Consider the following 9,904-nt stretch of genomic DNA (forward strand, 5'->3'; position numbering starts at 1 on the left):
AATGCCCCATGCCTCTCTCCTCACTTCTGGTGGTGGCCAACAATCCTTGACGTTCCTTGCCTTGTGGCAGCATGACTCCATTCTCTATCTCCATCTTCATGTGGCCCTGTTCCCTGTGTCTATGTCTCTGTATGTCTTCCTTCTTTTCTTATAAAGGCACCAGTTATTGGATTTAGGGTCCACTCTAACCTAGGATGACTTCATCTTAACTCATTATATCTGCAAAGACCCTATTTCCAAATAAGGTCATATATTCTGAGGCTCTAGGTGGACATGAATTTGGGGGAGACACTATTCAACTCCCTATGGGGATTGAGGAATTATGCAAAGAAGTGATTATAGCAATGAACCACAGAGTCTAGTAGGGAAAGAGATATTGGGACATACAGTGGGGTAGATAATGGTCACTGAAAAACAATAGGGTGGATGGATTTGCCAATGCAATCCATGGCCAAGGAAACAGAGTAAAGGCACTACAATAAGTAAGTCAGAAAAGCAGGAGTTGGTGGACAGAGGGGGGAAGCTTGAAATTTTGGAGGCAATGCATTAATTGATAATGTAAATCCTAGGGTATAACCACTGAAGAGATTAGCAGAGTGTTGTAAAGGAAAAGAACATCAAAACTGAGGACAGCGAAGAACTTTGAGGATAAGACATTAGCTGAGTTATCTATAGGGGTGTTAAAAAGTTCTCAGGAATGATATCAGGAGGGGTGGAAGATGGAAAGTCAGGGAGTCATGTGCTAAAATCCTTAGTGAGTGAGAAAAAATGACGAGACTGTCAGTTAATTACCTCAATAAGGATGGATAGCAACCAGTTCCTTATAGCATGTGAGCATCAAAAGAACTGGAGATTTCAAGGGAGGAGCAAGGTAGGTACCTGTCTGCCTACAGATGCTATGAAAGCCAAGGTGTGAGAAAACAACAACTTTCTCCTAAGAGTGCCCAGGGGGCTATTCTCAGGGAGCATTCAGGTTTCAGTGAGAACAAGGAGATTCAGAGCATACATTGAAGACATAGAGGATTCTGCTGACAATAGCATGATTGAGGGGTTTGGGAAGTGATTCGAACAATGGAAAACTGGATCAGACTACAGAATGTCCCCTGCCATGGGAGGTGAGAGGCTGGGGAAGAGGTTTGGCCAGGGGAACTTCTGGTGGCGATGGAAGGAAACAGGGCAGCACAGCCCTCTGTTGTAGGGCAGAATATAATTTAGGTAATCCATCTCTTAATTTGAGGTGTGTGATAGTTCCTATATTCTCAGTATTATAAATAACTTTAGAATGAATATTTGCTACCCCTCCCCAACTGTTATAGCAACTGTATCTTCAGATTGTAGGTAGTCTACTGTTTACTAGTATCAGCCTCTTCCTAGAATAGCAGCTTGAGGGTCTTGAAATTTGGGCTCTTGGACTGTCCAACTTCTTTAGTCATAGCACTTTGCACATAGTAGGAGTTTCAAAATGGCAATAGTACTTATGGTTATAAGAAAATCTAAAAATAACATAGTCTTTGGTTCTCTTCCTCCATGCTTTCCTTTGTCTTTTTCAAAGGTAGGGTGAGAGAATGACAATGTTATGCTAAAAGATTTTTCTACCCTTATAATAGTCTTCCAGCCTGTTTACTTGTTCAGGGCACATTGTCACCACGTGACAGGACGTGTGTGCTCTAAAAGGACAAAGTGTGTGGATCCTAGCCAGCAGGGTCAAGAAAATACTTCATAAACAAGGCTGTAAATAACATCTGGGCTGTCCAAATACAGGAGGACCTGGTAGCTTTTCCTTTTGGTTGTTGTTTTGTTTGGTCATGGCCATCTCCCTGTAGACCCAAACAAGTCAGGGAGCCACAGTAACAGTCCCAAATTACCTCAGGCTAATTCTTGTTGCTGAGACTATAAGGCAGACTGTCAATGGGAAAACCAGACCCTGCGGAGTGAAATGACAGGAAACCAGTGAATCACAGCATTGAAGAAGAAAGCCAGAAGATCCGATGAATCAAGATAAAGGCTTTGAGCCATGAAGGGGAAATAAATCTTATAAACATTTTTTATCTCAGAGTGCAGAAAATATCTAATGAGAATAATAATAATAATTTATATTTTTCATCTAAATACCTCAAGCCAAAAATTTTCATGTGGACATTAGTCAACTTAGCCCATCCAATATTCAATTCATTTTCTTTCTTCTAGAATTGATTTATAGACTATTATGGAAACATTCTTTACTAGTAGAAATTACTTCAAATAAAAGATAAATGTAATGTATAATATCTTGAAGGAGAACTACATTATAAATATGTACTATAGAAAACACTGCCGTGGCTATAGGTACAAACTTCCCAGCTGCCTTAATTATTCACATAATGAGTATGGATGGTGTGGCCTATTCAGAAATAGGAGTGCAAGCTATGCTCAGGCAACCATTACAAATAAAGCCAACTTTGGAAGAACAGCAATGGAAGTTTTTATGGTGGCTTCTCCCTTTCTCTGTCTCAAAGGGTAGGGCCAGAAAAGCATCCTTTGCCAACATCATGCTGCACCTCTGTATAGTCATTGTTAGAATGACAGAATTGAGAAGGAGAAAATATGCGATGCCAGCCTGGATGAGGTGCCAATGCCCCCACCTTTGGCTGCAGACTTCATCTAGCTGTGACTGTGGAGTAATTGCCTAGGCACCCCAATGCCAAGGTCTGGAGAAAGGCGCCAGAATTACAACTTTCTTCACCAGTGCTCTGGAAGCACTACTTGTCTCTGATTCAATTCCATTTGGCAGATATTAATTGAGTAACTACTATATATGCTGTGAGACAACAAGGAAATAGCAATGAACTTGAAGTCAGGAGATCTGAGTCCATACCCACATTCTACCACAGACCACCTATGACCTTAGGTCAATCAATTGATCTTTTTCTCAGTGTGTCTCTACTTCTGTGGAAGGAGTTTAATGTGGGCATTAAATGCCATAAAGTATGTGCTCTGTGCTCAGCTGTGACTTTTCTTCCTATTTTCTTATGGATTAGGTCCTTCAGGAGACATAAAATCAGTTTAGGTGAAGGTTCTGGTCCTTAAAGAATTGACCAACTCTGTGGAGAGACACTGATCTGACTCCTGGGAGAATTTTGCACATGTACCTAGAGATGACATGAGGGATCCACCCCAGGACTGTGACTCTGGTTCCCTCTGGTACAGGCAGAAATCTTCCTATTCACTAAGCTTCCCAAGTGACTCTGAGGCACTGTGCAGCAAAGCAGGCCTCAATCCTCTTGAACCCCACAAATTCTGGATTTTAACAGAGACTCCTGACACACAAGACCTTAGGAGCATTTTGGGAGTTATGTTACACCAGATGCTTTAGAGCTGGGGGGGGGGGAGGGCTAGAGATAGAAAGGAGAAGAGAGGGAACCTCTGCCTGCAACCTCTCTTCCATTATATGATATGTGAGCCCTGACCACAAAGTTCATGTGGCAATTTCTGTGTTCCTCTTTCATGCTACAAATCACTCTCTACTTTCCATTAGAAATTATATGTAATGTATTCTCTCCATCATTCAGCTTGTATCCTTCAAAGTGCTTGGTACATAGCAATGGGAAATAAACGTTGAGGTGGCTTGATCTATGAATAAATGCAACAATGTGTTCATTCTTCCCAACTTCCATAACTGCTAATCCCCAAAAGGAAAGGAGGGATTGGACTAGGAGGTGAAAGGTGATGTCTCAGAAGCTGCCCTGGCCAAGAGCAAAGCATTTTTAACTCATAAGGGACCATTTCCCCAGGGATGAGAGCAAGCGTACATTTCTCCGTCTCTCCAGGGAAGGAATGAATGCTGAGATCTTGAAATGCCTTCCTCTACTCTGCCAAACTCACAAATACACCATATGAGATGCTGATGGAAACTGATTTACTAAAATACTTTTAAAGAAAGGAAAATTAGTAATTGAAGTGGGTTGTCCTCCAGCATCACACACTGCCCTAAAAAGTCCAAGCAGCTGTTGTCTCAGGCTTTCAGCAGGCAGTGCCCTTGTCGCTTGCATGCAATTCTATCTAATGGAGAGCTTTGGTAGACTGAAAAGCTGAGTTTATAGTGGGGAGATTTCTAAAACCTAGGAATTGTATAACCATAGAAAACTAAAAAAAGAATCAACAGAACTAAGAGTTTATTTATAATGTCTCACGTGGCATTTGGGAGGCTTCCAGGTTTGATTTGCTTGTTTGAAATCCATGTCACAACATCTTGCTGAGGGCAGAAATTAAGGAATATTCTCCAAGTCCATTTTGGTACATCAGTCCCGTCAGCCAGGCAATTTCAAGGCCAGGTCTGCCAAGATCTCTTAGGATTTCACAATGGAACTTGGGGGAGTCAATCCATTAGAGGTAAAGCCCTTGAGAGAGTCTACCCAGATCTGCTGGTATTTAGAGAATAACATCAGTAGCAACAGGTAGCAGTCACTTAACCAGTGTCAGTTGAGTTGTTTAGATGAGCAAGATTCACTGCCAACCTGAATTGAATATGTGTACATTCAGACTGGTGTCAACATCACTTGTACAAACACACACACACATATATATATATATATATTTGCTAGCTCCACTCTGGAGAGGCTGATTCAGTAAGTCTATGGTAAACCTCAAGAACATACACTTTTAAAGCTCCCTATACAATTCAGAGTCCCAACTAGGTTTGGGAACCACTGGTATCCACAACTAACATTGTCCAGGTATAGCCCAGGTATGGAACAACCCAGAGGCAACTTTGCAATAGTTACCAAATAGGAAGGGCATTGCAATTCTCCAGTGCATTTTGAACATTGAGCAATACCTGAGGTAGTGAGTTAAGTTGTGTAGAAATTCAAGTGCTTTACAAACACACACATACATACACACACACATACACTAGTGATAGAAAAAAAATATCTCTAGATTTGATTCACCCAGTTGCTAGCCAAATTCTTTCCATCCACTGAACTTCCTCAGAGTTCTTTGAAGTCAACAATTACTTTGTTCTCAGAGGAGTCATTCTGTGGCAAGGAAAATGTTGAAAGCTTAGCAATGTATTAGGACTTTCCAAATCCGAAACATTTCAAAATATTTATCTGCATTTTATTTATCCTTTTTCAGTATTTAGACTTAATTCTTTCTAATAACTAGAGGACAATCTACTAATATTAGTCACTTGGAATGCATAGTAAAGATGCTAAATTTGCCAGTGTTGGTAACAAAAGGCAGCTACCAATAACTGACAGGTATTAATCTACCCTGTCCTCTTTCAGAAGCACAAATTTGGTAACTGAATGGAGCCTTTAGCACAGTGCCTGAAACAGAATCATTCCTCTATAAATATAAGCTACAATTTTCATTATTCTCTTTTCATTAACTCATTACCCAGCCCTACTCTTGCTGATAGGTCACCATCAATGTTCTGAGGGCATATTTGTCACACCTATTCCCATCTTCTCAAATTACTGGCCTTCTGTTCTGTCCCACATATGTTTGTCCCTCACATTTATATTAATAGAATGAGAAATCTTTGTGTGTCAGCTCCACTGACAGTTGAAAAATATAACTTTTTTTTTTTTTTACATTTTCTCTTAGATTCCCCAGTGACAGGAAACCACAGATTCTAATGTCAATTGCCTATATTGCTGTAGAATCTCAGAATGCATGGATTTCATTTTGTATGGTCCGGTCCTCACAGCAGCACTCGCCGTGACGTCTGATTGTGCCCTGACTCCCACCTCTGAGCACAGCTGCTCACACCCGTTTCCACTACTTTGCAGCTCCCCTCTGTGGCGCTCTTTCAGCCTGACCCTCCAACTCCAAAGGGAACTGAATCACTGGATTACACGCAAGCTGAATCCCAGTTAGTATCCCCGTGTTTTTTACTATGTAATGGATTAAGTGTTGATATTTATAGTAGCTTGGTTATTGATAGCCCAGATAATAAGATGGCTTTAGTGTCTCCCAAACCACTTCTGTTCTTTCAGTGAATGTTTCCACTGGATTCCCTCATCACAGCACATCATCAATCAGGCTCTGCTATCACAGCAAAATGCACAACGCCAGAGTGCATGCGCGTGTGTGTGTCTGAGCCTTTGCAAGAGATAGGCAGATTACCAAAAAGAGGCATTTTTTAATCTGTTTTTATTTTCTTGGCCTTCCACCTTCCCACCACACACCTATACACATATTCACTTATTCTCTCTCTCTCTCTCTCTCTCTCTCTCTCTCTCTCTCTCTCTCTCTCTCTCTCCCTCTCTCTCTCTCTCTCTCTCTCTCTCTCTCTCTCTCTCTCTCTCTCTTACACACACACACACACACACACACACACACACAGCTTCTGGTTTTCCAAGATCTTTTGAAATTTCATTTGGCTTATACCCCTAAGGCCAGTAGACAGGAAATGAGAATTGGATAGGAAAGGAGCTGAAAACATCTCTTGAAAGTTTTTTGTTCTGTGGGCTATGATAATTTTCCAACTAAAATGTTTTAAAAATAGATTTACCAGGAATTGCTTTATATAGGACTGCCATTCTTTAATATTTGTATATGGTTATTATTATCACTACCATTTATAATCACCATATTAATAGCCCTCTTGAATAATGACTTTCATTTGATTACCTGAAAAGCTTAGAAAATACTGAGATAAATTTCCCTTCCATGTAACTCCAGAAATGATGTTCCCAGGACAGTCATCTTATTGAAGGAACATATCCCGTAGAATTACAGTAATTGAAGGGAAGATTTTTTTAAAATCCTTAAGTCAGTCACTCTTTTAACTTCATTTACTATGAAGGAATAGTTTCAAATGATTTTTATCTAAGCACAGCAAATAACCCTCCTAATTTTGTTTAAGACTTTAAGGCATTCTAATTCCCTCTGTCTTCTTTATCATTTATGTATTTGCTTCCCAACCTATATTAAAATGGAAAACAAAAATTAAAGACTTCGTAAGGAATTTTTTCATAAAGATCTGTGCTTTAGTTTCAGATGATTTCCTACTTACAGTTTTGGCATTCAAATGTCCTTCCTTTTTAGAGTTTATAAATAAGATAGATGAAAGATTTTTATTTATTGCCCTTACTTGACAAAATAAAAAATTGACACTCCCCCTTTGATCCTCAAATTTAATTTTGAAATTTTACTTGTTAATAAAATGCAAAACTCCTGAAATCAGTACTCTGCCTTTAGAATTCCACAAAGACAGAGCACCACTAAATGCCACCACAGTGGTTGCAATAAGCCAGACCACATAGGGATGCCTGCTGGAGACTTTGCTGCTATAACTTCAGAAATAGATTAGGTGACTATTGCTAGTGTCCCAGAGGTCATAATTCTTCTTCAGATATTTCAAAAGGATAAGGTAATTAAGTTAATAATCCCCGTTGTTATAAATACTAGATGTGGCATTGTTCATTTATTGCCTTCTAATATCCATGATATCGATTTACACAAGAATAACTTGGGGGAAGTTCTGGTATTGAAGACTCTAGAAAGGAACTAGGATCAAAGACTCCTAGATTAAAGGGTTGATTTAGGATAAATGTTTAAAGGCATAATGTGAACAACACACTTATTACAAACAAGAAAGCCTGGTCTTACCTAGGGTTCTATCTGGTGACAGATTCCACTTCCTGTAAAAACAAAACAAAAATATATGCATAATTGAGTAAATTGTTACTTGTACAATTAACACAAAAGTGCTTGTATTTAGATTCCTTTAATTTACATTTAAAATGCAGTTTAATAGTTAATGTAGTTAGGGCCACACAGGAAGAAAAATTTGACCTCTAAATGTTTAAATAATATGTACATTTAGTGTACATATGTTTTAGAATCCTAACAAGTTACTTATCTATCTGTTGTATTTTGAGATTATAATATTTAAAGTCTATGTCTAGCATCTTTTGAGAAACTCAGAAAATACAATTTAAACAGCTACATGGTCCCATTTCAGACTCCACAGACATCCAAATTAGCATCATTTTATAGGCTCAAGGATATGATAAATTGGTATGTGGTCACAAAAGAATTTTAATAAAACGTGAAAAGATAACCTATATCAACTGTGCAGTATTTTTGCAGACTAATGGTCCTCAGTGTCATCTTATATGTGACAACTGCTATGACAAAGGACTGGTGATAAACTTCTGGGAAAAGAAACAAAAACTTAAGCAGAATAGTGGAGTTTCAAATCTATCAGCCAGTTTAACACAGAAGGACCATCTTATAGAACATTTGCCTTACCTCAGTCTTAATCTTCCCATTTATGCCGCATTCAGGCAATTTGCAAGGCGCACTACACTTTCCAAAGTCATCTGATGTTGGGGAAGAATCTATCTCCATACCTCTGCAATGATCCACCATTCCCTGCAAGTAGATATACTCTGTTCTTTTTCACATTTAACTTTTATTTTAGATTGATTAACATATAAGATTTCATTCATAACAAAGGTCCACAGATTACAGCCCACAGGCCAAATCCAGCCACTTGTTTTTATAAATAAGGTTTTATTGGCCTACATCCACGCTCATTTGTTTACATATTGTCTATGGATGCTACCACAGTTGAATAATTGCTATAGAGATTGTATGGACCACAGAGCTTAAAATACTTATGATCTGGCCCTTTACAGAAAATGTTTGCTGGTCTATAGGAAAGAAAACAAATGTTATAGGAGGGAATTATCCATCTGCATGGGTTTGGATGCTAATTCCTCATAATAGAAACATTTCAAAAAAATTTTTTATTTAAGTCATTACCTTTCAACTCACTGAGAAAAACAGTCTTTGCAGAGATAGATTGCTATCCATATTTGTAACCATTTTTTAATACTTGGTCTTCATATAGATTCATAATATATGCTGAAGGAAGGAGAAATATTTGGGGGAAGTGTGATTAATGCTGAAATAGGCAAGCCTTTGGCAAAAATTTAAGAAGGTGAACCTACCTTTGGTATCTTTGCACCATCCCTTTTCTACTGCCTTCCTCCCTACCCTTCTTTTTTCTTTGGCATGCTCTAGGTTGTACCCAAGTTCTTCTTGTATCTGGGTTATTCCACAATTAATCCCCAACTCTTAGCTGGTAGTGATTTTGGTGTTACTCTTCCCATGGTATTTATATTTTAGAGATGAATTTCTGAAGCTAAGGAACTATAGCAGAAAACAGAGCTTGCCAAGCAGAGGCTGAGCCTACAGGTTACTGTCATGCTGAGGTTTTGATCTCCACGGGGCACCGTTGAGCCAGTTGCTTTTCATTGGCCAGCAGCCACTGCCAGGGATAAGCAGCTTCCTCCAGGATGACACACCAACATGATTTTCTATCATGTCATGAAATGAAAAAGATTGGGGAGCATTCACCTCTAGGAATAAATCATTATGTGTTTCACTTACCCCAAAGGTAACATGTCTTGCTGGGAAATCAAAGTTAATAATAACCAGTTTACATTTCCTAGAAAGTTAGAAGACTCTGTATAAATCAACAGTCTATACATAAAATTAGATGAACAAGTACAACTTTAGGCCACTTCCCAATTCTTACTGATTAGCTGGTTGGGATCATACACTAGTTATAAGAATGTAAGGGGCACCTCTGTTCTCATCCCCTTGTATCCTCACCACCTCACCCAATGCCTGGTCCATAGAAGGAGCTCAATATTCTGTGATCATGCTACCCCCAGTGCAATCCATGGACCTGCAGCATCATTATTTCTTGACAGTGTGTTAGAAATACAGAATCTGAGGTCCATTCCAACCTCCTGAATTACAAGTTGTTCTTTAACAAAACACCTAAGTGATTTATATGCACTGAAGTTTGAGAAGCACTGGGCAGGAAACCAAGTAAGACTAGAAGAACCTCGAGTGAAATCTGGCTGTGCCATCTGAAATTTGGAAGACTAAAAATTAAATT

The sequence above is a fragment of the Microcebus murinus genome, chromosome 5 (assembly GCF_040939455.1).
Source record: "Microcebus murinus isolate Inina chromosome 5, M.murinus_Inina_mat1.0, whole genome shotgun sequence".
Lineage (NCBI taxonomy): Eukaryota > Metazoa > Chordata > Mammalia > Primates > Cheirogaleidae > Microcebus > Microcebus murinus.